General features: G+C 61.5%; 1 protein-coding gene across 7 annotated transcripts in view; it reads left to right on the top strand.

Annotated features, from left to right (window-relative positions):
• Positions 1-24,814, top strand: part of CBFA2T3 (CBFA2/RUNX1 partner transcriptional co-repressor 3) — an 86,139-nt gene that overhangs the window by 11,388 nt on the left and 49,937 nt on the right. The window contains exons 1-2 of one of the 7 annotated variants that reach the window (XM_045439993.1): positions 5,950-6,475; positions 15,843-15,957. The exons of 2 other annotated variants lie outside the window; for them this stretch is intronic. The gene's annotated coding sequence lies outside the window, so the exon portion shown is untranslated. Of the gene's footprint in view, positions 1-5,949; positions 6,476-15,842; positions 15,958-20,439; positions 20,517-21,130; positions 21,440-24,814 lie in introns of those variants that run through there. 4 more of the 7 variants (XM_045439999.1, XM_045439995.1, XM_045440000.1 and 1 more) reach the window with 4 other exon arrangements.

Raw genomic sequence — 24,814 nt, 5'->3', positions numbered from 1 at the left:
AGGCCCCTTGACGATGGTGCCAACATGCCGGTTGGTTCAACAATCAAAAGTCATGTTGTCCACCTCACCGCACATTTCATGCTGAACACGTGCTTGGGACCTATTTCCATGAAAACTGAGAAGCTGCAGGTTTACCTCACTTAATTAGTGGAAATGTCACCACAAAAGCAGATTGGCAGGGCTGGGGACCACTCCACCCAGACTAATATTTGTCAGCTTTTATTTCAAACAAGCATGGTATTAAATGATCCAACTGTCTCACTTTGGAACTCCAATTCTGATATAAATGGACAGCTGGATAGATGGATGAGTGGATGGATGGGTGGGTGGATGGATGGATGGATGGATGGATGGATGAGTGGATGGATGGATGGATGGATGGATGGATGAGTGAATGGATGGGTAGATGGGTGGGTGGATGGGTGGATAGATAGTGGATGGATACTGGATGGATGGATGGTTGGATGGACAGTGAATGGATAGATGGATGGATGGATGGATGGATGGATGGATGGATGGATGGACAGATGGTTGGATGGATGGATGGATGGATGAGTGGATGGATGAATGAATGGATGGATGGATGGATAGGTGCATTGATGGATGGATAGGTGGATAGGTGGGTGGATGGACAGACGAATGGATGGATGGATGGATGGATGGATGGATGGATGGATGGATGGATAGATGGGTGGGTGGGTGGATGGATGGATGGATGGATGGATGGATGGATGGATAGATGGGTGGGTGGATGGATGGATGGATGGATGGATGGATGGATGGATGGATAGATGGAGAAGAGGATGGATGGATGGATGGATGGACAGACAGGTGGATGGATGGATGGATGGATGGATGAGTGAATGGATGGGTAGATGGGTGGGTGGATGGGTGGATAGATAGTGGATGGTTACTGGATGGATGGATGGTTGGATGGACAGTGAATGGATAGATGGATGGATGGGTGGATGGATAGTGGGTGAATTGATGGATGGATGGATGGACAAATGGATGGATGGACAGATGGATGGGTGGATGGATGGATGGATGGATAGATAAGTGGATGGATAGATACTGGATGGATGGATGGATGGTGGATGGATGGGTGGATGGATGTTGAATGGAAAAGGAAGAAAGTAGGAAGGCAGGAAGGAAAGTACAAAGTATACCTTTCAAAAAGTTAAAAACAATTCTTATATGAACATACAACAAGCATGCGTCCAGCAGGACAAGATGCGTCAAAGGTGTGTCCAGCAGGATGGCAAAGATGACTCAAGGAGAAACATGGGCAGTTTTAAATCCCACGAGACAAGAATGTCACAGAAGACACCACACCAGACTCAGTATAAAGCACAATCTTTTCTACCAAAGCAAAAATAGTTTGCAACTTGTCAACTGCCTACAGGTTAACACCTAACTTAGAGTCTGGGATCCAAGGGAAAGTCAGCAAAGGCACATCCCCTCAGGGCCACTGACCCTTGACAACCTGGCTCAGTCCCAGAGGACTGAGGTCATCCTATTGCCTTTACGCACGGCTGGGACAGCTGTTGCCACCAGAGGAAGGTAGGGAGCAGGGAGCCTCGCTGGGTTTTTATGCCCCGAGGCGAAGCCGTGTGGTCGGACTCAGGCTGCAGGGGGGGCAGTGTCAGGTGCGACCACGTAATCAGGAGAAGGAGATCAGGAAAGGTGAGGTGACACAGGACGACGTGCAGACCACAGGCCCAAGTTTTTGCCGAAACAAAGTGGAACGTGAGGACCTCACGGATTCCACTTAGCTATCTTGTCCACAAACCTGGAAAGTCACCTCGCGTGCGTGTGGGTTTTAAAGACCCCCGCTGGAGGCCCTTTTGCACAGGACAGGGCTTGGGGGCCGGAAGATTCTCCGTTTCTTTTCCCCGGAAGTCCGATCGATCTTCTTTCTGGGAGACCCCTGCAGGCCAACGGCCCTCCAGCCACAGCAGCCCCGCTGCGAGTGAGGAGACGGGAGGTCGGAGAGATGAGAACCTCACAACTTCTGTGGCCGGGCCCGGCCTCGAACCCAGGCCTGTGCCTCCCTGCCTATCCCTGCCTGCGCCAGGCCGAGCCGCTATCACCTGGGATTCCGAGCAGGCAGCTCTCGCCAGGGTCAGAACCGTGCCTGGCAACCGGGCGCTCAAGAAGCACCAGCCGAGAGAGGGTCCCGGACGGCGGAGCGTCAGGGGCTCGGATGGACCCTGGGAACGTGACGCCGCGCGCGAGGAACCAGACACAAAGGCCTCACGCCGAGCGATTCCATGCACATGACATGGGCACAGCAAACCCAGAGAGACGGGAAGTGGGTTCCCGTTGCTGGGGGGGGGGGCGGGAGTGGGATGCCAGCTGATGGGAACGGGTCCCTCCCGTGGGGACGAAAGCGTCCTGAAGCTAGACACGGTGGCGGCCACACTGTCAGGACGCTCACGGCCGCTGAATCGTTCATTTCAAAATGGTTAAAATGGGCAACTTTCTGTTCTGTGTCTTTTACCACAAGAAAAATAATCTTGGGGCGCCCGGGGGACTCCGTCGGTTCAGCGTCGAACTTCGGCTCATGTCATGATCTCGCGGTTCGTGAGTTCGAGCCCCGCGTCGGGCTCTGTGCTGACAGCTCAGAGCCTGGAGCCTGCTTCGGATTCTGTGTCTCCCTCTCTCTCTGCCCCTCCCCTGCTCGCGATCTGTGTCTCTCTCTGTCTCTCAAAAACGAATAAATGTTAAAAATTTTTTTTTAATAATCTTAATTTTCTTTAAAGGAAACATAAAAACGAGGCCGAGGATGGGCCCTGAATCCAGGCCTCAGGGTCCTGTTGACTCCTACAGTGCCTGTCCCGCAGCAGCCGCAGACCTTGGAAACTCGTTAATGGCCTTGCTCCGGGGCACCCTGTGTCCCACCCCTGCTCCTAGGGCCTAGGGTGGCACTCTCTCCCTTCCCGTCACCTGGCCTCACCTCCAGGCTTGCTGTGGGGGGAGCCGGCCCCCAGCGTCTCTGCCTGGGGCCTTGGAGCCGAGAAGGGGCACCGTGGCCCCCTTTCCTTGTCTCCTCTGCAGACCACACGGGGCACAGATTTGTGACGTGGGGGGTGTGGCCCAGACTTCACCTTCAGAGCAAGTCAATGCAAGCCACGTCCGTGTGCAGAAATTGGGCAGGGAGCTGGTGCCGTGACCCCCACCACAGGCACGGGGCACTAGGGACGCCCTCCCGTTGTCACACCGGCTTCTGTGCTGGGGGCGTGCAGAGTGCCCCCGGGGCCAAGGGAGACCCTGAGTGTCTCCCCAGGCGCTCCGCGGGGCTCAGCAAATGCCACTCTTAGAAATGTGGTTCCCAAGAACCTCTCAGACTCTGGGCTCCACTGACTGGCCCGGGCTACAGCCCGCTGCCCGGGGGCCCGGGAGCCCTTCCGGGGCTTGTGACAGGCGAGGCTGGCCTCTCCAGCTCCTTCCCACCGAGCGCGGACCGGGCTTCGGCAACCTTCGCGGCACGGTGCTTCCGCTGGCCCCGGCAAACAGAGCGAGCTCGAAACCCACTTGCCTTCAAGTCCTGGGTCACACACGACCCCTGGGGGTCAGCCGCCCCTGCACACCTGTTATGGCAGGTTTAAGAAAGTGCTAGAGACCCTGGGGCAGAAGGAAACAAGGGAGGCCCCAGAGACAAGAGGACAGCAGGCTACACTCCAGCACCTACTCACAAGATCTCAAACAACTCACGCCACGGATTCCAACCTTGCCTTCCTTTGCTTCATCCGTGGGTAGAGCCGAAGTTAAATTTCAATAATTTTTTTAATGTTTATTGTTGAGAGAGAGAGTGTGAGCAGGGGAGCGGCCGAGAGACGGGGAGACACAGAATCTGAAGCAGCCCCAGGCTCCGAGCTGTCAGCACAGAGCCCGACGCGGGGCCCGAACTCAAGAACCGTGAGAACGTGACCTCACCCGAAGTCAGACTCTTAACCGACTGAGCCACCCAGGAGCCCCTGAAAGTCACATTTCAGATAAACAGCTGAATATAAGCATGCCCCCAATATTGGCTGGGATACACTTATACTAAAAATTGTTCATCATTAATCTGAAATCCAAATCTAACTGGGCATCCTGAGTTTTTATTTCCTCCATCTGGCAACCCTGTCCATACAGGACTTGAACCCTATGTCCAGTAGGATCGTGTGCAGCTGCAAATAGCAGAAAACCTAACAGGAGTAGAGACCAGGATGTTTGTTTCTGTCCCGGTGACGAGAGCCCAGAGGCGAACGGCTCCGGCTGTAACGAAATGCCGCCATCTGGGACGGAGGCTTTTTTGCTCTGGATTCTACCCTCCACGTACTTGTGGCTTCCGGGCTGCAAAGTGGCTGCGCCACCTCCAGGCATCGCATCTGCCTTCTGAGAAGGAAGAAGAGGAAGAGAGAAGAAAACCGGGCCAGCCCCTTTTCCTAAGGAAAACGGGGGCTTTTGTAGAAGCCTCACTCAGCAGACTGCTGTTTCCACCACGACAGGGCTCCTGTCCGCGTCTCTGAGGCTCCTTCCCAAACCAGGACTTTCTGACTTCTAATTTCACATCTTCTCTGCTGTCTGCAAGCGGCCTCCGCACGCGGGGCCCCATCGGCCTGGCTGTGGCCCCACCAGGTCAGTACAGCAGGTGGCCCCGTGAGCATTCCGCCACTGGCCGTCCTCAGGACCCTGGAGGACGGGGAAAGACCACACTGCCCTCGGCCCCCATGCCGAGACATCATTGTAATACCACTTGTGTCTGAAGGGCCTCTGGAGGGCAAAGGCGGCGGGAGCAGTGACCCGGGGCCCGGGCTCATCCCCAAAGGGTCTCCTCTTATCCCCAAAGGCTTCTACTGAACATCGTTGGAGGGGACAACAGACCTGTCCTCCTTGGAACTTTTAAACAAAGAGCCGCCCCTCCTCCCGGGGCTTCCCTTTCCCCGAGTTCTCTCCATTTTTGCAAGCTTCTCTGGGACCCTTCTCTCCTGATTCTCTCCCCTTCGCCTGGCTTCCCTCCGTCTTGCTCCCCCGGCCTCTCTGACAATCACAGCATCCTGCTAATTTACTTCTAGAACATTGTCTCCTGTGCCTGAGCTTAAGGGGAACAGCACGCCCTGTCCTCACCGCCCATCCCAGACCGCCAGGCCCCCGTGACAGCCGCCAGCCACCCCGGGGCCCCAGGGGCCCCACACTTTTCCCAGGCCTGCCTTTCCGTGCCAGTCTGGCCCTAACTGCGTGCCCGCGATGGAGAGGCGCCCCCGTTCGCCAAAGCCCACCAGTGGTCACAGCTGCTATTCGTGTAATGGTCCAGTCCCATCTGTGAGAGCAGGGCCGTTTTGGTCCCACAGGTCAGTGCCCTTGGCTCCGGGCACAGAGCCTGCCCCACAGTGACTTCAAGTGACCCAACCCCTTTACCAGCGGAAAGGGGGTGGGCCCGCTCATGTCTGCTGGAACCAGGGCCGTGAGGATGCTTTCACCCCATTCCCCCGATCCCCAGCCGTGAATGGTGCCTGGCACGACCCGGCCGGGGTGGGTGCTCGGAGGGGAGTCGGTGGGCTCGTGGTCTACGCTGGGGGCGGCAGAACTCGGACCCGGATTCGCTGGAGCTCGTGCTCACATACCAGCCTCTGTCTCCCCATCAGGAGAACGGGAATTTCTCCCCCTCTGCAATCGCCCAGGCACATGGCACCCGAGGGCCCTTGAACCAGAGCCCTCCCCCACCGCCCCTGCCCTCCCCTGCTTGGCATCCCCCGCCCCCCGAGATAAGACTTCTCCTTCCCTCCACGAGGAGTTCCCCATTCGAGGCGACCGCACCACCCCCCACTTCTCCCCGGGGGTTTCAGGTTCTTAGAATTATTTTAGGTCTTCTTCCCCACACGGCCTGTTCCGGAGCCTTCCCTCCCAACGGGCTCCCTCCCGCTGCGGCTTCTGGGGCTCCCTGCGCCCCGAACTGTCCTGCCGGAGCCCCGCCGATACGCGGCCTGCGCCCTTGGGCAGGGGGGTGGTGCTGAGGCTCAGAGGTGCTTTGGTCCTGGGTCTGCTTGGATTCTAATACAGCTTTGTTGAGACAAGTCACAGAGCATATGATTTACCTGCTGGACGTGTACGAGCCGGTGGTTTTTAGCACATTTGCAGAGCTGCGCAGCCACCCGCACCTCCTAATTCTAGAACATTTCCATCCCTCTATTAGACGCTCTGTGTGGCTTAGCGGGGCCCCCTGCCCCCTGCCCCGGCCTCCCGCAGCCACCCACCTGCCTCTTCTGGCCAATTCGCATAAGCAGGACCCTGTGACAGGAAGCTCTGTGTGCGGCTGTCACGCAGCACGACGGTTTGGGGACCCACCAGCGTGTGGCATGAACGGGGCCCACATTCCTTTCCCCGGCTGAGTCACGTTCCACCGTCTGGACCGTGCCCGCTTCTCAGTTACCTTTGCTCAAGAGCCCGGTGTGAGCCCGGCCCACTGCCTGTGCTGTGTGTGTGACAGGTGAGCTCCCACCCCCCTCTGGGCATCGCCGGCCATCCGGTGCGGCCAGCGAGAGCAGCCCCACAGGACTGGCGTGCGGGTGCAGCAGGGAGGCCTGGGGACAACGCTGGCGGGGGCTCCGGCCATCAGCCTCTGTGCGCAGAGCTGTGGCGGACACAGTCTTGGCCCGGGGCGCCCCGGCCACGGGGGCGGAGGCATTTGGGGGGCAGGCGACAGTGGCGACTGGCCGGGGGTCCCGGGGAGCAGGCTCGATTCCCGGGTCCCCGAGCACTTGATGCGAACAAATGAGTTCTGTCCTCAGTGGGTCCTGCTCACAACGGCCCTCGGGCGCAGCCACGGGGGCTTCAAACCTCAGGGCCGGCTTTGTTCCGGGGCGGGGGGAGCACCCTGGGCTCCTGGCCCCCGTGGATTTGGGGCTGAGCCACCGTCACGGGCACGCCGCACCCGCCAGAGCTCGGGGGTCTTCGCGCCCTGGCGCCGCACGGCCACACGGCCAGCTGCCGGGGTCTGGCCCTGAGGTCCCCGGGGAAACGCTGGGCACGCTGTATCCGTGTGGCCGGGAAGGGGTGGAAGGCGTCCTGCCCTCGCCATTGAGGTCGGGAGGTAGGTGCCGTTTAACCTCCGCCATCCCTTCGAGCCTGTGCCTTTGCGGGGTTTCCTGCCTGCGACTCAGGGGCTCCTCCTTGTTGGGCACCTGAGGCTCTGCCCCAGGAGTCCCCAACCCCACCCTGAGCTTCGCGGGGGCCTGGGGCCAGGTGGGGGAGAGCGGCAGGAGCCCGGCCAGCTGCCCCCTCAGACCCTCGAGGCCACGTGGCTGACAGAGTCTCCTCCCCCAAGTCTCAGGGGAGGGCATGTCGTGCTGGCCCAGACCAGTCAGCGACCGGGCAGCTGTGGCTGAGGGGCCGGGTCACCGAGTGGACCTCGGCTGTGGGATGGTCCCCTGGAAGGGGCCCGATGTGGTCAGTGACGCCTGTAAGTGGGTGTGGCCATGCTCAGGCCTGTGTGGTGTCAGGTGCGTCACACACAAGGATCCTGGAGGAAGGGATTCTTGAGCTCAGCAGATGAAGAGCCTTCGTGGCATCAGAGGGGAGGGAGCGCGGCCCGTCCCCTCCCCGTCCCTGCTTCTGCTGGCTCCACAGCAGCCCCGCCCTGACCCTGACACCCCGGCTCAGCAGCTCGGCGGCAGGGACACTCTTCCACACCCGGCTTCGGGCCGGGAAGGTTCCGGAGGGTGCTGGCGGGTCCGTTTCCAGAAGAGGGGGACCCCCCCAGGCCGTGTCACGTGCCGTTAGGAGGAGGGTGGGGTGGGTGCCCATCTCCCCGTGGGACGCACAGGGAGACTGAGGCTCAGACGCATCATGGGGCCTGCTCTGGAGGTCAGAGCCCAGCCGCCTCTTCTGGACAATTCCCCTTGAGAAAAGTCCGGAGGCTTCACGCTATTAAGATTCACGGGATGTAGTCTCAGCCAACAGTCCCCAAGGTCTATCTTCCCAGGAGTAAATTTTGACTTCGACGGGCAGAAATCACAGCCCCCGGGCACCGCGGACCAGCGAAAGACGCTGCCGTCAGCAGTGACACGGCCTCAGAACAGAGAAATCTCACCCGTCTCTGCTCCTTGCCCTGCTCCCCAGATGAGCCCCCCCCCCGCCCCCTGGAGCCCCCAGCTCGCTGGCACTCGGACCAGATCCTCCTGGCCCACGCGCCTCACCACACCCCCAGCCCCACAGGGTGGGGCAGGGGCCTCAGGCTGTTTCTAGAATCTGATTTTCGGGAGCCGGGGGAACCTGGTCTGGGGTCTCGGGAGCTGGGTCTGGAGGGACGCCGGGCACAGTGGACAGGTGCCGCACACCTCCACACCCTCCCTCAGGCCTCCAGGGCCGCGTGAACCCGGCACAGGCACCGGCCGGGCGTGACGTTGCCGCAGCCTGGCCGTCGGGGCCGGATAACCTCTTCCAGGAGAGGAGGCAGGTGGGGCTGGACTGGGGGACCCACGCACTTGCTTCCAGGCTTCTGTGCCACCCCTTGTCTCTCGGGGGCCCAGGCATGCCGGGGCGGCGGGGAGGGGGGTGGGAAGCAGGGGGTCTCACCGTCCACAGAGATCTTTCTGTCCTCACCCGGCCTCAGAGCTGCTGGCTGCACCGGCCCCGCGGGGCAGTGGGAAGACGAGGACAGACTAGACGGACGTTCGCCTGAACAATCAGGGCTTCTTGGCCAGAAAAGACCCCGCGGGGGTCATGTTCCCCTTTGGGCCCCTGCAGTGACCCTCCTAGAACTGACAGATGGGACCTGGCCAAGCAGAGAGGCCTGGCCGGGACGCGGGGCCTCCCCGCTCTGCGGCCGTCTCCCCACGTGTGAAATCAGGACTTTGGTCTGGTGACACTTCTCCTTCTCTGTGCCCTGCTGTCGAAGGTCACAGACCGAGGACGTTGGGGGGGGGGGGCCAAGGCAACTGTGAACACGCCGAGGTACACGGAGGGCAAAGGGGGGATCCAGGGAGCCCAGAGGAAGGGTGACCCCACCCCCAGACACACCCTCCCTGCCCTGGTGCCTTGTCCTCTGTTAGTGCCCCTGGGGGCTCGGGGTCGCTTCGGGGGATGTTTAATGGACAAACGGAGAAGAGGTGGGTGTTCCTTTGTGGGCGAGGATGACCGTCGATTCCGTCAGCGGCTCTCTCAACAGCAAACACAGCGAAGCCATCTTGACAGAGCCCTGAATGTGGGTTCTGGATAATTTGGGGGCACAGCGGGGGTGCCAAGAGGTCCCCCGGCTCCTGGGAGAAGCCGTGAGCAGCGGCACTTGGGCTGTCATGGGGGTGAGAGGGAGGCCTCCCCCAGACTCCAGGAGGGCAGGACAGGGAGGCCAGGTGGAGCTCGCCGGCAGAATGTTCCAGGTGGAGGCAACTTTGCCTCAGGTGGAGGCAGCGTGATGGGCCACGGCTCCAGAGCGACAGTATGGGAGGGGCCTTTATCTCAGGCGGGAGTGACAGGACCAGATTCGTCTTGCAGAAAGCCGTCCTGGCGCCTTGCAGGGAAGCGTCCAGCGATAATAACGGCCTGTTATCGGAGCAGGGGATTCATGTGGGCTTGGAGACCGTCCGTCCTGGGGCCGCGTCCCTCTCGGGCTGACACCTGGGCCTGCCCGCCCTGGCACCTCCAGTCTGTTCTTGTGGCTCACAGAGCTCAGCCCCCCCCCCCCCGCCGAGCTGCCTGGGGGGGGAGAAAAGGGGCTGCTGGGCCGTAGGGGGGGCCACAAACCCACCTCCCCTCGGGAGCCGTGGGGTGACAGTGTGTGTCAGCCGGGATGCCTCAGTGGCCGGACAGAAACCTTGCTGGGGAGCTCGGGCAGGACGGGAAATGTGCCGGCTCAGTGACAGGCCTCAGGAAGGGCAGGGTGGACAGCTGCGGCACCCGGGTCCGGCCATGTCGCTCAGGACACCGCCTGTCGAGGTCTCTCGCGGCAGATAGGCGTGGCAGCTCTGGGCCTGCCTCCCAAGCAGAGCAGAGGAAAAGCTCCTCCTTCTCTGTTCCGGGTCAGAAAAATTCCAGGGAAGGATTGTGACTGGCCCGGCTTGGGTCGCACGCCCTCCTTCTGGGCCAAGCGTGGAGGGTTGGGGGTGAGCGGTGTTCTGGGCAGACCTGGGGCCTGAGAAGGGGCTGAGGAGCCTGTTATGTACTGCAGGTGCCTTGTAAAAACAGCTCTTTTTTTCTCATTTAAAAAAGCAACACGAGGGGCCCCTGGGTGGTTCCGTTGGTTAAGCGTCCAACTCTTGATTGTGGCTCAGGTCACGATCTTACGGTTCGCGGGTTCGAGCTGACAACACAGAGCCTGCTTGGGATTCTCTCTCTCCCTCTCTGCCCCTCCCCCGCTCTCGCTCTCTCTCAGATAAAAAATAATCAAAAAAACAAAAATAAAAACAAAACAAAAATATGCAGATGAGGATGAGGGGAAAGGAGGTGAAGAGGCACAGTGAGAGCCGGCGGAGGCGAGAGCCACGTGAAGGCTAACGTGGAACAGTCGCCTCACAGATCCCTGCCGAGGCAGTGGGTGCCCTGGGCGGGGGCACAGCGGCCATCACACAGGCGGCCCCACCCTGGGAGGAGAAGAGCACAGATGGCCATGCCCCGGGCACGAGCGGGGCTTGGGTGTCCCCGAGTCCCTGAGCAGGCCTCTGAGGCGCAGCCAGGGGACGGAGCAGGCCACCAGTGCAGAGGCCACGGAGGGCCAGCAGGTGGCTGCACGCAGCCCTGGTTCTCAGGGGGAGTTTTGGAGGAAAACGCGAAGAGTGAAGGAGTTGACTGTCTCTTGTATTTCTTGCCGTGGGATGTACCTATTCACACGCTTCGCCCATTTTTATTCTGTATGTAGGGCTGTTGGTCCTTTGTTACACGTGTGGCCAACATCCTCTCCCAGACTCCTCCTTAACTTATGGTCACGGATGGCCTCGTTGGTGCAGAGCTATTGATGTCCATCTGGGGTTTTTCTGGGTTTCCTTCATCATCAACAAAGACTATACAGAGACTTGTATTCCTTTCTGGTACTTTCCCCGTTTTGTTTTTCACATCTTATTCCTTAACACCAGTGGAGTGTCTTTTCAAAACGGACTGAGGAATATATACAATTTTTTCCCAAAACGGGAGGGAGAGTTGGCCTGACACCATCTCCCGACGAGTGCATGGCTCTCCGGGGATTTAAATGCCACCTTGTCCCACTGGCTTTCCCTAGGACTCCTACACTGCGGCCGATTTTCCGCCAGGATGTTTCTACTGCTCGGCCCGATCCTCATCTGAAATTGAACAAAGACAAGAGAGAACTCAGGACCCGTCTTTGGGCCACGCTGGCTCATTATCGTTCCCACCTTCCAGAGACAGGAAAACCAGAAAATTAGAGAAGTGGAAAGTGGGGTCCCAGCCAGCCTCCGGCAGCCCCGACACCCTTCCTGGGCCCCCCGTCCACACGCCTGGCTCTTCATCTGACGGGCAAGAGTGCACGGGTCACCACCCTGCTCCCTTGTCGAGTGGGGCTCGAATCCCACAGACTTGATCTAAACACAGCGGATGGGCAGATGTTCCAGATTTGTCCCACAGCTTCATGGTTTGGGGGCCTCCTTAGGCGGGTGCGAGTCTGTGAAAACCGTCCTTCTCTGACTTCGTCCGCAATCCCTCAGGACAGCAGGGACGGGAATCCCAGAGAACCAAGGGCTGCAGACGAGGTGCCTCGTCCCGGCGAGAATCGCCTTGGGGCCAGCCGTGCGTGCGGCACCGTGGCCCTGTGCACGCGGGGTGACCCCCAGGCTGCGGAGCCTTCGGGCAGGTCCCCAGCAGAGCCTGGCCCCTCGGACAGCCGCCTCCGCCACAGGCGGCCCAGTCTTGGTTCCCACCCGCAGTCTGGAGGGGAGACGGGCCACCCTCCCGCGGCCTCCTTTCTCGTGACCGTCAACCGAGGTGTGGACAGGCTGGCAGACGGGGGGTGGCAGGGTGTGGCTGGGCAGCTAACAGGGCAGAAGTGGGAGGCGAGGGCCGGCAGCGCGGCGACAAGGGGCAGAGCCGCCCCCCACCCTGCGCACGGCCACCTCCACACGAGTGCTCGGGGTCCCCGGCCCCAGTCTCCCCGTCCGACCTGCCACAAGGCAGGGGCGGGGGGGGGGCAAGGTTGAACGAGAGGCAGTTGGGAAAGTGCCTGTGGCACACCTGAAGGCGCGGGAGCTGGCAGGTGGCCTCGGGGACCCCGCGGTCCGGCCGCAGGTGGACACTGCGCTTAGACCCCACCTGGAACTGGGATTTTAGCTGCCTGGCTCCGCTCATACGATAATTAATGATTCTCCTGGGAGAACTTGACGTCACGGTTCTCTCAACGTGACCGCCATTCCGAGTTCCCAACTAAAGCTTCAACACAGATGGAAACAGCCGAGCTGGAATAAAACAATGGGATCGCCCGGAGGAATCTGCCAGGACTCTGGCTTCCGAGGTGCCCGGGCCGGGTCGGGGGAGTCCCCGGGGCGGGGGATGGGAGCCGGGTCAGCCAGGACCAGCCACGCCGCACCCCAACCGCACCCGTCACCTGCCCCTCTTCTGGGCACGCCGTCTGGCTCTGGGCCACCAGCCCCCGACACCCCTGCCTAGGGCTCCCCCTCGGCCGCCGCAGAGGGGGACGCAGATGGGGAGTGACCGTCCCTGAGCGGCCCTCACCAGAAGGGACGGGGCATCCCGTGCAAACGCTCCAGTCCCCGGTCTCCTGGCAGGAGCATCAGCGGCCCTGAGTGGACAGGCTGTGTCTCTCCGTTCCTTCCCTTCCCTGCCCAGGACCTCCCGGCAGCACCTGCCAGATGGCCATCCGCTGGCCTCCTCTGTGTCCTCCTCCGGGGGATCCAAGGAAGCCGCCTCTGGTTTGGCCCTGCCCCTAGACGAGGCATTTCCCCTCCCAGAACCTGCAGGGCTGGTCTGAGCACAGAAGGGGAAACTGCCTGTGAATGGCTGGTGACACGCCTGGGGTCCCTCCTTCCCCAACTTCCCCTCCTTCCCTTAAACCACCGAGACCCACATGGAGGGCAGGGTGCTGAGGCTTGCGTCACGCGGGGTCTTCCGGCCGTCTCAGGGGGGAGAAGTCAGCGGTGGGAATCCCGTCTTCAGGTAAAGTTTCCGTGTCTTGCTCCCCATGGGTTTTTTGGGCACTGATTCCAACATTTTTAAATGTTGGGCTACAATGTGGTTTATCTCGAATACCGAGTTTTGGTGCCGCCTTAAAATTTGCGCCTGGGCGTTTGCCACACAGCCGCCCGGGGTGCTTCCTACGTGCAGTGACGTCGGGGATGATTGATGGGCCACCGTGGCCCCCGGACGGCTGTGAGGGCCCTCTGGACAGGAAGGCCAATAGCTTTTGGTTGCAAGAAACAGACATTTTGGCGAAAACCAGCCTGAACAATAAGGAAACTTATCATTGAAATGGCAAGCTTGGAAGTAGGGTGGGTTTCGGGGACGGCCGGGCAGCTCAGCGATGTCCCGAGCGGCCCCCTCCTCTGTTCATGTGACCCCCACACCAGCGCTGTCCTCAGGTGGTGGCCACGGGCAGTGGCAGGGCCAGGGCGGGGAGGGGGCAGTGTCCCGCACGTGGGAGACTCTCCCCACACGTCTCGGTCGGGGACGGGTCACACGTGGTGCTGGAGCCGATCAGCCACGAGGGTGAGCCTCTGTGCACCTGCAGATGCGGGGGCGGGGGGGGGGGCCAGGGGCTGAGGGGCTGCCGCAGGGAGGCAAGGATCCCGGACCCCCGCGGGGGTCGCGCTTGGGAGTAAGGTGAGGGCGAGACCGGTGGAGGCCCAGGCAGCAGGGTTCCCCACGGAGACCCCAGGGAAAGCGTTTCACAGGAGGAGGGCACCTCTGATGCCTGAGCCGCTGCCGCAGGCTCCTTCCCGGCTCGCTGGTGCGGGTGGGCCCGGCCTAGTCTGGTGCTGCAGCCCTGATGCCGGGTGGGCAGGATGACCCCACAGCCCACCCCTCTGCCTTCCCTCTGCGTCTCCGCCTGGGGCTCTGGGTGGGGCTTCCCCTGGCGAGAGGGGCCATCCCTGGTGGGAGTCGGGCTGGCCTCGAGTGAGGGGCCAGGGGACGAGGCCAAGAGACAGTCCTGGGGGCGGGAAGCTTCCTGGTGTCCGTGCCGGCCACGGCTGGCAGCCGGGCAGCAGGCCACCCGCTCACGCCCAGCGCCACCCCGTCCCCAGCTTCCCTGGAATGGTTCCTGTGCCCTTACTTCCCAAAAAAGGCTCAGGGCTCCCTGCCTGGGCCCAGCCCCGATGCCCCACCTGCCTGCACCTCCTTGCTTGCAGAAAACACAGCTTTTTGCCATTCTGGCAGTTTTCGATCTTGCAACAAGATTGCAGAGGGCCCGCGGACTGGTCAGCTGACTAAGTCATTCTGTGACCGATCGGCATGTGGTTCGGGCAGCGGGCTGTCTGAAGAGGCCACAGTGATATCTCGGGAGCACAGAGGCCTTTCATCCTGACCTACTTATTGGGGTGATTCACGGGACATCCCATGACAGGAACGGGTCGGCGTCTAGTCCCGCCTTCTGGCAATAATACAGAAACCGCTCGAAACTCTGCCTCGTCCCTCTTTTCAATACCTGTATTTCCAACCGAAACGTCCTTTTTACACTAACTCTCCAGATGTATACTGAGTTCACACCGTTTTTAATGCCGGTGATCACGACGGCAGCCCGACGGAGAAGACAGACGACCTTTAGCGGCAGAAAGCATTTAAGTCCCGAGATTCCATCTACGTTGTTGTGCGTGATAGGAAAATAAAAGCTTTCAAACTGAAAATACGTTAGGATAGAATTCTGGTGGGTGGGATGGACGTAAACAAACCAGGAGAGAAGGGAGCTGTGTGAAAATCCAGGGGCAAAGAGGGGCCGTTGCATACGCCTCGCGCTGTGCGTGCCCTTTATCATAGGAGATGTTCGAAGAGTCACTGACGGTTCTCTTCTTTAGCCTGCTGGCCTTTTTCTTTTTAAGTTAACACGATTTATTTTGAGGGGGAGTGTCAGGTGTGCAGAAAAGCTGAGCACAGAACAGACGCTCCCAAACACCACGTCCCCACAGCCGCTCCCCTGTGATTAACATCTCCCGTTGATGTGAAATTACTGAGCTGACATCGATACATCAATAGTTTTTCTTGAGTTTATTTATTTATTTTGAGAAAGAGAGAGAGAGAGAGGACCCCAAGCAGGCTCGCGCTGCCAGCACAGAGCCCGACGCGGGGCTCCATTCCACGAACTTCGAGATCACGACCTGAGCCAAAACGTGGTCAGGCGCTCAACCAACTGAGCCACGCAGGGGCCCGTCACTACGTTAATAGTAACCAAAGCCCACAGTTTACATCTGTGTCCCCTCTTGGTGATGGACCTTCTGTGGTTGGGACAAAGGTACAGTGACACATACCCACTCTCACAGCATCACACAGAGCAGTTTCACTGCCCCCAGAATCCTCTGTGTTCTGCCTGCCCCCTGCCCCAACCCCGACAACCCCTGAAGCCTTCGCTGTCTCCCTAGCCCTCCTTTTCCAGGTGCCACATGTTGCGATCGTACCGCACGGGGCCTTTGCAGACGGCTTCTTCCACTTAGTGATGTGCATTTAAGTTCCTCCAGGTCTAAACGGCTCTTTTCTGTCGCTGAGTGACACCCCGTTGTCCGGACGGACCGCACTATCTGTGCCTTCATCATCGAAGGACGATTTCATTTCTTCCAAGTGCGGACACCCGTGAACCGAGCTGCTCTAAGCATCGACGTGCGGGTTTTCGTGTGGGTGGAAGACGTTCGGGTAAATAGGGAGAAGCACGAACGCGGGATCGTGCGGTAAGAACATGTTTCGTTTCGTAGGAAACTGCCAAACCGCCTTCCGCAGTGCGCGTGCTGCCCCGCCTTCCCGCCGGCCCCCGGGGCCCCTGCCACCGGCCCTCGTCGGCCCCGTTCTCCATCTCAGCGCTTCTAACAGGTAGGTGGTGATGGCTCTGTTTCCCTGGTGACGTATCACGTGGAACCCCTGTCCCCATGCGTCCGCGTCATCTGTATACCTTCTTTGGGGACGTGGCTGTTCAGGTGTTTCGCCCGTTTTTCAACTGGGTTGTTTGTCTTCTCGCTGAACTGTAAGCTCTTTGTACGTGTTGGATGCCAGTCCTTCATCAGATGTGTCTTTGCAAACACTCTCTCCCGGTGGGTGGCTCGGCTTCTCACCCTCTCGACGGTGTCTTTCCCAGAAGGGAAGTTTCTCATTTCAGCGAAGTCCTGCTCATCCAATTTTTCTCTCACGGATCGTGCTTTTGGTGTCGTATTTGAGAGTTCTCGGTTGGGGCGCCTGGGTGGCGCAGTCGGTTAAGCGTCCGACTTCAGCCAGGTTGCGATCTCGCGGGCCGTGAGTTCGAGCCCCGCGTCGGGCTCTGGGCTGATGGCTCAGAGCCTGGAGCCTGTTTCCGATTCTGTGTCTCCCTCTCTCTCTCTGCCCCTCCCCCCGTTCATGCTCTGTCTCTCTCTGTCCCAAAAATGAATAAACGTTGAAAAAAAAATTAAAAAAAAAAAAAAAAAAAAAAAAAGAGAGTTCTCGGTTTCGCGGTGCCCGGCTGGCTCGGTCAGGGTTGATGTCGAGGTTGTGAGTTTGAGCCCCAAGTTGGGTGTATTGATTATTTTAAAAAATATGTGTGTTTGTTTTTAAAGTTCTTTGTTTCAGCTTGGGAGCTGTGTGAAAATTCAGATGCTAAAGTAGAGTTTACTTGCGTATTTTAAATGGGTAATGGTGGTTATCAAATCAAATGGTGGCTATCAAATGGTATCTAACTCATCTGCCACCCTTTTTTTGTAAAAAATCCATACTTATGGTGTGTCAGATTCTATATTCTTGGCAGCTACTTAAATTTCCGTTCAGTTTTCAGATATAACAGAAGCACGTTTAAGGTGGTCCAGAGTTGCTCGGAATTGTTTTTAAAGACCGGTGGGTCCGCGGTGGCTGATGGCCCGGACTCCGGGCCCGGCTGACCTGGCGGGACCCGGCTCTGCCTAAGACGGTCAAGAACCCAAGCTCTCCGGACCCCAGGTGTCCCCCTCAGGCCAGCGAGACCGGTGGCAAGCCCCGCCTCCCAGGCCGGTGGTGAGGGCAGGACCTGGAGGTGAAGCTCGGGGCACCCGGATGGGGCTCCGTATGGCAGCTCCGATCAGGGGTCGGGGTAGAGAAACCGGAGTAAAGAACCCGGTTCCGGCCTTGCCTCTGGCAAGTGCAGCTGACCCTTGAAACGCACGGGTTTGGAAGGAGCGGGTCCACTCATACACAGATGTTTTGCAGTAAACACAATACGGTGCTGTGAATGTATTTTCTCTTTTGATTTTAAGAACACTTTCTTCTCTCTAGCTGACTTCACTGCAAGAATGCAGCGTATAACACACATAACACAGAATATGTGTGAGCCGACTGTTCATATTGTTGCTAAGGCTTCTGGTCAACAGGACAGGGGGCTCAGTCGGTTAAGTGTCTGATTTCAGCTCAGGTCAACGATCTCACGGCTCGTGGGTTCGAGCCCCGTGTCGGGCTCTGTGCCGACAGCTCGGAGCCTGGAGCCTGCTTCGGGTTCTGTGTCTCCCTCTCCCTCTCTCAGGAGATGAATAAACATTAAAAAAAATTTTTTTTTAAAGCCAGTGCACTCTTAGCCAAGTGTTTGGAAAGCTATGCGCAGATTTGTGACTGCACCAGGGGCTGGCGACCCTAAGCCCCATGTTGTTCAAGGGTCAGCTGTACTTATAAGTTGTATCTTTGTCAAAACCCTGAGCCGGAAACTGTGGGGTTGAGAGAGATCACATGTGGGTGCTGCCCTTCGGGGCTCTTTTTTGGAGGGGGGGAACATCAAGCATAGACACGTTAGAAGTAGCCATTGGAGAGGACAGGACATGATGGGGCTGTTTTCCCAGGAGCAGAGAGGGCAAGGCCGCAAAGACAGCACTCAACTGCAAGTCAGAAATTCTGGGTGCTGGGGCGCCTGGGTGGCTCAGTCAGTTGAGAGTCTGACTTCAGCTCAGGTCACGATCTCGCAGTTTGTGGGTTCGAGCCCCGCATCGGGCTCTGTGCTGACAGCTCGGAGCCTGGAGCCTGCTTCGGATTCTGTGTCTCCCCCTCTCTCTGCCCCTCCCCTGCTCACACTCTGTCTGTCTCTCTCTCCCTCTCTCAAAAAATAAATAAACCTTAAAAAACTTTTAAAAAGAAAGTCTGGGTGCTGGTCCCAGCCCTGGTGCTGTGAGCCCTCGGGCAGAGGGCGCTCCCTGTGGGCGAGTGCTGGAAACGGGACGCTGGTGGAGGGAGGCAGAGGCGGTTGTGCCCTGAGGAAGGGGGCGCGGGGCTGCTGCCTCTGCAGATGCTGGCTCGCTGCAGGCCTTGCAGGGGGCCCCGATCCCCACTCGTCTCCCTGCTCCTGGCCCTCCTGCTCTGTGCCCCTCGACCCAGGGCTTTCAGGGTGGTGCCTGCCTTGCCCATGATCCGGTCTCCTGGGGGGAGTTGGGCCTTGCTGGCCAGAATGCATGCGTCTTTTGGGGAGGGATGGGATTCTCTGCCTTCGGTGTCCCCTCACGGTGCCCAGAATTGTGCCCCAGCCATTTCCAATGTGAGCGACCAGTCCATGGGAAGCAGCAGGGAGACCAGCTGGGTGAGAGGCAGTGTGGGCCCGTGTGGCTGTGGACGAGTCAGGCAGCCTGTCAGAGCCCCGGTGCCCCCACCTGTAAAACAGAGGTCCAGTACACCTGCCTGGCAGAGGGATGAGAATTAACTGGGGAAAGGCCAAGATGGAACTCAGCCCAGTGTGTGTCCCTAGCAGGCCCCACTCGGGGTCCACAGCGGCTGTCGTGACTCACCATGGCCACCATGTGGCCCCCATCTGACACGGTCAGTCCCCCCGGGGCAGAAGCCCCATCTCCGAAGCTCCTTCCCTCCCTCCAGCCCGTTTGCTCAGGCCAGCAGCAGGGCCTTTGGGACGGTCTCCAGGGCCTAGAGCTGGGTCTCAGAAGAGCACGGCTTCTTGCTTGGGGTCAGGGATCCTTCGTGTCTCAGATGCCTTTGCTACAGGTAGCCCTGTTCCTAGGGGTCCCACTTGCAGCACCCCGGGCCCAGGCTGGGTCCGGTTCTGCTGACGCTCGGTGTGAACGCACCGTTGTCGGGGGCGGCACTGGCCTCCCTGCCCGGCTGAGGACTCCCCGAGCTGGCTTCTGGGCGTCTGCTGCCCGGTCACCCCATCTTGCCCCCTTTTTTGCGTGTTACTCTCTCTGAAGCCTCGAGGCATCTTAGGACTAAACCCGGGAGCTGTCCTGCTTTCTCAGGGACACATAAAATACCAGTGCACCTTAAAGTCACTGCTATCTCAGGGTCCATGGAGTAAAGAGACTGCTATTGATAACGACTGGTGCCTAAAACCTGTGGCCTTACACGGCAGGCCTGATGCTTTCAGACCCGTGTTCTTCTGTGACGTGGGCTCAGGACCTCTGCTCCTCCACGGGACTGGGCTGAGCCCACACGTAAGCACATTCTGGAAACAAGGGAAACAGATACCACACATCCCTGTTGTAATTAAACCGTTTTCCGCACCCCCTGTGGCTGCTGCAAGGACAGAGGCCCAGGAGGTCAAGGGTGACCCAGCTGACCGGACCCCTGGGCACAGCTGTGTGTCCAGGGGCTTCCTCTGCCTAGCTCAGCTCCAGGGGCAGGGCTCCGTCAAGGAGAGGTCACGGGCTGGGGAGAAACAGGCCGGTGGAGCAGACCCACGGAGGAGAGGGATATTTTTTGGCACATTGCTGCATTTTTATACTTGGGAATTAGGGGCCTTGGACCTTCGTGTGCAGATTGATGCCAAATAAGATGCAAATCAGGGCGCTGCTCCTCCGAAGTTCTGGGCCCTCTGCGGGCAAGGCCATGACCCTGGGACCCCAGCTCCTGTCTGAGAAACGAAGCATGTGTGGGCTGGGGGAGGGAGGGAAGAAAAAGGCACAGATTTACTGTAACGTTCTAACCAGGCAAAGGCATCCAATACGCCACAAAGCGCTTTAAGGCAAGAGGCAACATGGGTGGGGGTAGGGAGCCAGGGCCAGGGCTGCGGTCGGGGGGGGGGGGGGGGGAGGAGAAAGGTGGGTGCGCCGGGGGGGGGGGGGGGTGGCGGGGAGGGGGGAGCCGGGGCTCCGGCTTGGGGCATTTCTGCAGACATTAAAAGAATGATATGCAAATAAATGGAAAGTACATGCAAATGCCGCGGGCCGAGCGGCCGGGGAGCTGGGGACCCCGAGAGCCCCCCTGCATTTTTGCTCGGGTTAATGCGGGGAGGGGGCGCAAGGGGCCCGGGGCGCGCGGCGGGGAAAGGGCGCCCCCTGCCGGCCGAGCGCGGAAGCGGCCCCGGGCCCCTTCCCGCCCCACGCGGCCGGGCGGGCGGGGGGCGCGGCGCCCGGAGGAGGGGCGCCTGCTACTCGCCTCCCGCCCCGGACGCCAGACGCGCGTCTCCTAAAACTACGAGGCCGGCGGTCGCCGACTGCTGCGAGGTGGGTGTGCGGCGGCGGCGGCGGCGGCGGCGGCGGCGGCGGCGGCGCGCGCGGCTCCAGGCCCCACCCGCCCGCCCAGGGCGCGGCCTGCGGAGCCGGCGAGGGTGGGCGCAGGCGAGGGGCCCGCCACGCACGGCCCCCCGCGCTCCCTGCACGACACCCACGCTGCTGCCCCCCGAGGCACCCCGCGCTTCCGCACACTCACCGGGCACCACCCCTTCCCCTGCAGGGAAGCGCGCACCCCCCTCCACGGCACTCCGCCCCCCCTCCCGCCACGGCCCCGCACCCCGCCACCCCGCCACCCCGCGCCCCCGTATACACACCCCGCTCATCCTCGCAGCCGTGCCGCCGGCCGAGTTGGCAGGGCGCGCCCGGGGCTCCGCGGCGGGGACGGCGGGGGCGGCTGTCTGCCCGGAGCGGCGGCGGGCGGAGCCCCTCTCCCGCGCCGGCCCCGCACCGAGCCCCCCGGGGCGGAGCCGAGAGCGATGGGCGCGGGGCGGGAGGCAGGTGGCGCGGCGGCGGCGGCGGCGGCGGCGGGGGGCAGGCGGCGGGGGCGGAGCGCGCGGGGCGGGGGCCGCGGGGCCCCGTGAGACGCTCGGCCGAGCGCGCGGCAGAGAGCCCGGCGCCGCGAGTGGAAGGCGCGGCGGCTGCACCCGCGCGGCCGCGGAGGCCGGAGACCGCCCGGGGGCGGCGTGCGCGCTTTGTTCCCGCGCGGGGCGGCCGGGCGGGGGCAGCGAGCGGCGGGAGCCGAGCCCGGGCATGGCCCAGGCGGCCGCCCCGCGCGCCCCGGCGGCCCCGCCGCGCGCCTGAGGACAGCGCGCGGGGGGTGGCGGGGACCAAGTTACGGAGGCGGGGACCGAGTTCCGAGGAGAAGCCGCTTCGGGAGCCTCCCAGCCGCCGGACCTCCGGACCGTAAGTGCCCGGTGCGTCCCGCGCGCCGCCACCGCCGCCGCCCCGACTCCGCCCGCGGGCTGCCGTCTGGCGGGGGGGGGGGGGGTCTCCTAGCAGCCACGCGGAGCGTGCGGGCCGCCCCCGGGCGCCCCCTCCCCACTTTGGAAAGTTGGAGCCCGCGGCGGGGTGGGGCCAGCCCAGTCAGTGCCCACCCACTTTGGTCCCTCCAGCCCACCCCTGGAGCCGCGCTTGACCTGCCGGGGGTGTGGTCAAACCTAACGTGGGAACTGCGTGCGGAAGGTGGGGTGTCCCGCAGGCTCCCCGTCTGGCACCCAGGCTTCCTGACAAAAGGCCCGGGTCCAGGTGACAGGGGACTGGGAGGGGACGCAGAGAGCGGCCCTAAGAGAGATGGGGGTGGGGGGCAGAGCTCCCTCTGTGCCTCCCGCCGCCGCCGCCGCCGCCGTCGTCTTGTTATAGTCCCTGGCCCTGCCCCCCAGGGAAGGGGCTGCGGGTCAGCGGTGTCCGCGGTTAATTGGTGTTGCGGTGAAGTCGGCCCGGAGACTGGGGGGTGGGGGGCTGCCCCCACTCCCCGTGTGTGGGGACAGGGGCTTAAACGACCCTCCCTGGGGTCCCAACAGCCCGCGGTGCCTGGGGCGCAGCCCTGTGGCAGTGATTATTCACACCCGTTGGGAACCGTCCATCTGCGTGTTGGGCAGGCCTGGAGCCAGGCTGTGGGAACGGCTCCGAGGGAGGTGTGAGCCGACGTGGAGGGACAGATGGCTGGAAATTCAGCCCTAGACGGGCTCACAAGGAGCGGAAGGCAGCCGGGCTGGTGGCAAGCCACACTCTGAGCTGCTGGGCTCTGAACACACAGCCCCAGGCTGTCCCTCCTTCCCACCCCTGGGAACTGTGTGGGGAGGGGGGGGGGGCGCCACAGAGGAGTGAGCAGATCCCTGCAAGTGTGGGGACCCCTCCCTCCGAAAACGCCCGTATTCCCCACCATCTGGACCTTGGCTGGCTGACTGCAGGCCTGTTCCGGAGACTAGGGGGAAAAATACTTCCTTTGAGAGCAGAGGAGACCCCATAGTCCCGTGCGGGGCGCACTCCTCTCCGGCCCTGGGGCCAGGATGCCGCCTCATTATGTCTAACTGGGTGTGTGTTTCCTCTCCCGGACCCAGAAACAGGAGGTTCCCAGGGCGGCCCGCGGAGCTCGGGGGCTGTGGACGCCAGGGCTGATGTTGCATCCTGGCTTTGCTCTCGCAAGTTGCTGCAAGGCTGGAGAAACTTCCCGCGGCTGGAGCCCCAAGGTGGGGGGCAGGCCGGGCCGAGAGGACCAGAGGCCGCTCCTGGCAGGGGCAGGAAGGCCAGTCCACGCCTTCTGGGCACGTTCTTAGAGAGCCAGCGCGGTGACACGCATTTGCCCCGCCCCCACCCTGCTCTGTCCTCTGGACGGGGAGCCCAGGAGGGCAAGGGGTTCTGTTCTTTGCCGCCCACAAGCCCGTGCTGGGACCCCGCTGTCTGGGACCGTGTTGCCGGGCCCCTCCTGTGGGCTGAGAGGGAACGAGGGAGGAAGAAACGAAGGATTACTGGAGCAGATGTGGTGTTGCCGGCTCCCCGAGAGCTTGACAGACGCAGGCTGGGAGAACATCACGTTAGGACCGATTTTCCGGTGGAATCCGTCTCTCTCTGGAGGTGCCTCCATCTACTAGCGATTGGGGGGAAGGGACGGTCACGTGGCTGGCAACTGTCTGTTCACAAGCCCAGCCAGGGCTGGCGAGCCGGGAGGTTTCGGCTGGACGTCTCCCTCCAGGACACTCCGGGGCTCCCCTGGGCCACCCACAACCCCTTTCGGGTCCCGGAGCACCTCCTTGGTCACCAGGTTATGCGCGTAATTGAGTTACCACCTCCAGGAAATCTCTGAGTTTGGCTGCACATATTTTCATTTCTGCATGACTGGAAGAAATTAATTTTCCTTCCTACGCAAGGATCTGAAGCCGCCGGCAGGCTGAGCCACTAATCCGAAAGATCCAAGCCAGCGGGGCCGCCGCCCCGGAGGCCGGCCGGCTGCTCCGGCCGAGGGTGGGGTCTGGGCGAGGCCTTTCCCTGCCACCTTCTGGAACTGGCACGGGCGGGCCTTCCCCACCCCGGCTGCACCGTCAGGGGGTTGAGGTTGGGGTCATCTGATTCACTGCAGCCTCCCTGGCACCAGTGGGCCCCCGTTCCTTTCTGAGTCACTGGACAGATGTGCGCGTACACGTGTGTTCAGAGTGCGAGATGTGGAAGAGGCACCGCGACCCGTGTCCCTGAGACGTGGCGGAGAGCCGGCATGCAGTAGTCGCTTAATTAGTGCCGCTTTCCAGGAGGGAACTGGCGTTTCTGTGGGGCAGTGCCGTCCTGCCCACTGCCCGGCTCTTACCTGCGAGGGTATCTGCCCCCCACCAGCAGCAGCCCGAGCACTCACACTCCCTGCCAGAGGCGGGGGGGGGGGACAATCGGCGAGGGTGGCGGAACTTTAGTTCACGGACGCCCAGAGAGGCGCTGGCCCCTCCTTGTCCAGCTCAGAGGGGAGCCCAAGCCTGCCTGTCGGCCCCGCCCCTTCCCCACAGGGAGTCCCCAGCGGCCAGAGGCTCCCCAGCGCTGCCCCCCGCCGTGAGCTGGCCTCCCCTTGCCCGTGCTCCCCGTCCCTGGCCTGACTGCCCGCACCCCCCCCCCACACCTGCAGGGAGCGGTCAGTGCCCCAGAAGTCAGACCCCCACCTGACACGGCCTCAGGCACCTGGGCACAGCTGTGACTGATGTGAGGGGTGGCGCCTCCTGGAGTCAGAGACTCCCTAGGGCAGGGGGAGAGCGCCGCTGCCGGGTCTGGGTCGTGGGGGCCAAGGCCGGCGCCCTCGTCCTCCCCCACCCCGTGGGAGGATAGGACCTTGCCTGCTACTGTAGGAGGGTGCGCAAACATAGCATTGTTGTGTAACTAGTGTCACCTCTCAGGCCTGGGGGCGGAGGGTTCTGGCCGCTGTGAGCTGTGAGTGTCAGGAGGGTGGCCCTGCCCTGATCGCACACGACTGGATAGAACTGGCCCCAGAAAGTGTTTACCACGCGCAGCTCACACGCTATGTGGGTCGTGTCGTGCCCACGGGGACAGAAGGGTAACGACCAGAGCTCACGCGTCCGGCACGCAGGCCGTGCTGGGCTGGGCTTCCTCTCATGTAATCTCCCGACAACCCTGAAGGTGACTGCTGTCCCATTTTCCAGGCGGGGACCCCGAGGCCCAGAGAGGTTCGCTGCAGGCAGGCAGGTGCCCGGTGCTGCTCCTGTAGCCGGAGGGCGGACAGGCCCCCCTGAGCTTTTGCAGAGTCCCGCGTGTCGCGTCAGACCCCGTCGCTGTCTACGCACAGTGTGGCCTCCCGG

This window comes from Leopardus geoffroyi, chromosome E2 (genome assembly GCF_018350155.1).
Source record: "Leopardus geoffroyi isolate Oge1 chromosome E2, O.geoffroyi_Oge1_pat1.0, whole genome shotgun sequence".
Taxonomy (NCBI): domain Eukaryota; kingdom Metazoa; phylum Chordata; class Mammalia; order Carnivora; family Felidae; genus Leopardus; species Leopardus geoffroyi.
Note: the sequence above shows the minus strand (reverse complement) of the source record. Positions and strands in the feature narration are given on the sequence as shown.